The sequence below is a fragment of the Myodes glareolus genome, chromosome 15 (assembly GCF_982192425.1).
Source record: "Myodes glareolus chromosome 15, mMyoGla1.1, whole genome shotgun sequence".
NCBI lineage: Eukaryota > Metazoa > Chordata > Mammalia > Rodentia > Cricetidae > Myodes > Myodes glareolus.
In genome coordinates this window covers 14,080,514-14,083,897 of record NC_142040.1, presented here as the reverse complement: position 1 = coordinate 14,083,897, position 3,384 = coordinate 14,080,514, and the positions used below count along the sequence as shown (strand labels likewise).

Genomic DNA, 3,384 nt, shown 5'->3' with positions numbered 1-3,384 from the left:
CAACACTAAATTTTGTATAGCCAGGTGACAGTCTCAGCCAAACACATTTAGTGTTATATCAAAGTCTGTCATTCTCCTTGCCGAGGGTTTGAATGTAAAAGGTGTCTGATTCCCAGCAAGCTACTGAAATTCAATCAAAATATAAAGTGTGTATTGGGAGACTGGAGGCTGTAAGAATCAGATGATGAGGAAGGTAGGGTTGGATAATTGCTGAAAATGCCCAGAATGAGATTTGGTTCTACAAAAATAGTTCTCTTTTTATCAGATACAAAACCAATAATTTGTAATCACTGTAATCTCACATATATATGAGATTATCTATATCTTACACTGATATATATATACATATATATATATATATATATATATATATATGTATATATATATATCACTACTCAAAGAATTTAGGTTCACATGGAAGAGTTTGCCACTAATGCTCACAGAGACTAACAGAATCCTGGAACTGCTTAGAAAGTCCCAAGTAGAAACACTGAATTTTGTTGTTCTTTTAAAAGAATATGATGATAAAATGTACCGGGCAGCTTACGGAGCAGATGCAAGTGGAAGCGCATGCGGTGGGGGTGGGGGGGTGGGGGGGTGGGGGGGAGGGGGGGTGGGGGGGTGGGGGGGGTGGGGGGGTGGGGGGGGTGGGGGGATGGGGGGGTGGGGGGGTGAGGGGGTGGGGGGGTGGGGGGGTGGGGGGGGTGGGTCAGGGTCCCCGTGCAAGCGGCAGAGTCAAGCGGCTGGATGCGGTGAACGGCAGAGTAAATGGACATAAGGCTATATATAAAGCTAAACATTTATTACTTAAAAAGGGAGATATAGACAAACATAAAACAAAGACATACACACACACACACATACACACACACACCAGAGAGAGAGAGAGAGAGAAAGAGAAAATGGCGGCGGGGGAGGGTCCAAAAGTGGCTGGGATGGGCGTGGTTAGTTCTTAAAGTGTCTCGAAGGAATAACATTCCCGGATCCTTTTTATAATAAAAAGCAGAAGGTTAGACATTACAGGTTGAAGGAATTGGGTCGGCGAATTCTCAAGACTGCTTCCTGCTGATTTGTGGGCGTCGTCTTTGGGGGGGTGTGGGGGTGAGGGAGATCTGAGAGAAGCTGGGTGTTGGTCACATTTTGGCATAGCGGGTCTCTGCTCCCGACAGGACAGGTATCTGTGGCATGGAAATGTCTGGTGTCCCTTGGACCTGGTTAGGGTGTTGGCAGAACAGAAGACAAAGTTAAATTGAGAAAAAATTTTAGGACCAGGGAATTGAGGGGTTTGTATCTGACCTGTTTATGATGGGTTTTTTAATTTGGCTCCCTGGAACTCATAAGAAAAACAGAAGTTTTAGACATATACATTGTATTAAGAACTCCTTGGGTTTGTAAAAACAGAAATTATAATGAAAACTATTTTTATTTGGTGAGACAATCTGGCAAAACCTCTCAGCTATCAGACTGTCAGAGATCTTTGAGAAGGATAAGATTTTACTTGAGTTACTGATTAAAAAATGACAGAGAACTTACTTGGTTGGCACCCAGAGCTACTCTTTGGTCCTCCCTGGTTGCTGAAGGTTGCATTTGACCTTTGTTGTTTAATGTAGAGCTGCCAGGCTTTTGGAGACCCTGTGGACTAAGAAATCTTTAGGAAGACAGGTCTACCTTACTTGCGCAGCTAGACTGTCGATTCCAGTGATCCTGTCCACGTTTGGAGGTCTCCAGTTTAGGTGATAGGCAGTTTTTGCCCAATGGTCAGCACTTGGCAGTGGAAGCAAACTGCAGATGGACGTTGGTCAGTGACGTGACCGTCTGTCTTTTGTCTTCTTGGAGGAAACAGAGTGTTTGCTAGGAGCCAACCTGTCTCTTTTGGTTATGAAAAGTTTTTTTTTAAATAATTAAGCATTTAAATATCGCATTCCCCAGATCTCTGAGCAGCTGAGGGCTGATTATTAGGTATAGTTGTATTATAGAATCTGTCTGGAAGATTGGGTTTGAGTTTGACTGTATTGACTCTTAATAAGTAAGATCCACATTTGTAAAAAGACAGACAGAAAGAAAAAAAAACTGTTTGTAACATTACGATTAGTGGCAGAACTGACAATAGTAAAAAAAAAAAAAAAAAAAAGCTTAAAAGTACATACCAGTTTATGATTTTGTAGTCTGAAACGAGATGAAATGAACAATCATTATACATAGAGAACAGGAATTAGGCAAAGTGTATGTTTCTGATGGGCCCTATCAGAAAGCACGTCACTATGAAAAACACCTGTAATCACAGCTAAGGAGAGAATTTCAGTGAACACTGAGGAGGGTGAGGGGAAAGCGGGACATACATAACAGTGGGAGGGTCTGGTTGCGTGACTTGGCTCTCAGTGAATCTAGCAATAAAGTCACCTGACCCCAATGAAAATGGCAGCGGCCACGTGTTGTGGCTTGAATGGAAAAACAGCGGGGATTTTAAAAGCCGGGGGCCGCCTGGTTGATATATAGAGTCTGAATCGTGAAAAACCCATGGCATATTTAGGCTGGTACAACTTGCTTTCCCAGGTCAAGACCATGAAAAACCCGCAAAAATCCGTGGCATCTCGAGCCTATGGGGAACGGCTCCCCGTTTAGGTGAGATGCAAATCGACCACCCAAGACATGTTGGGGGAGCGTCCTCCATCCACATGTGGGGGGTATAGGCCGAACTGGATCAGCGAATTACATCCGCGAGAAAGGTTGGAAGGAAGAAAAGACTGAAATAAAGAGGAAGAAGTCTGGAAACCCCGAGTCCCCAGGTGTGGGAATGCATGGGCTTAACAGAGGACACAAGCCATAATGGATGCCAGCGAAGGGGTGGAGAAGTACCCCCTGAGCCCAGAAACACCAGGAGGACCAGTCAACCCCGGGTTAAAAAGGCTCAGATAAGCTGGCTGGAGTGAGGAAACTTACAATTAGAAGCCGGTGTTGTTTGTAGGAATGTGGTCCAGGCAGTTGGCAGGGTTGAGAAGTCCTCGGTGCGATTCAATCCCGGAAGTTGGTGGTCAGGGTCCCAGACGAAAGGTGAAACTGGAACTCTGGCCTTTGGCGGGTGAATCTCTCGAGTCCGCGGCACCAAAATATTGTTCTTTTAAAAATAATGATGAGATATAGACGCCCAGGTCGCCCTGCAGTGCTGGCTACCCCCTCCCGCCTGCCATCCCGGCTCCCATCCAGCAGGGGCCCTGACTTCTAGCAGAGGACCATCGCTGGGGTGAGTTTGCTTCGGGCCGTGGCAGGGTCCTGGTGAGGAGGAGCTTGGGTGTTCCCCGACCCCATAGACGCCCAGGTCGCCCTGCAGTGCTAGCTATCCCCTCCCGCCTGCCATCCCAGCTCCCATCCAGGTACGAATTCCTA

General features: G+C 45.9%; 1 long non-coding RNA gene across 1 annotated transcript; it reads right to left on the bottom strand.

Annotated features, from left to right (window-relative positions):
• Positions 1 to 1,168: 1,168 nt before the first annotated feature.
• On the bottom strand, positions 1,169 to 3,081 carry LOC148119638 (uncharacterized). Its single transcript, XR_015735030.1, has 3 exons — positions 2,941 to 3,081; positions 2,148 to 2,166; positions 1,169 to 1,826 (listed from the first exon to the last, which is right to left on the bottom strand). It is a non-coding gene; the product is annotated as an uncharacterized LOC148119638 (long non-coding RNA).
• Between the last annotated feature and the right edge of the window lie 303 nt (positions 3,082 to 3,384).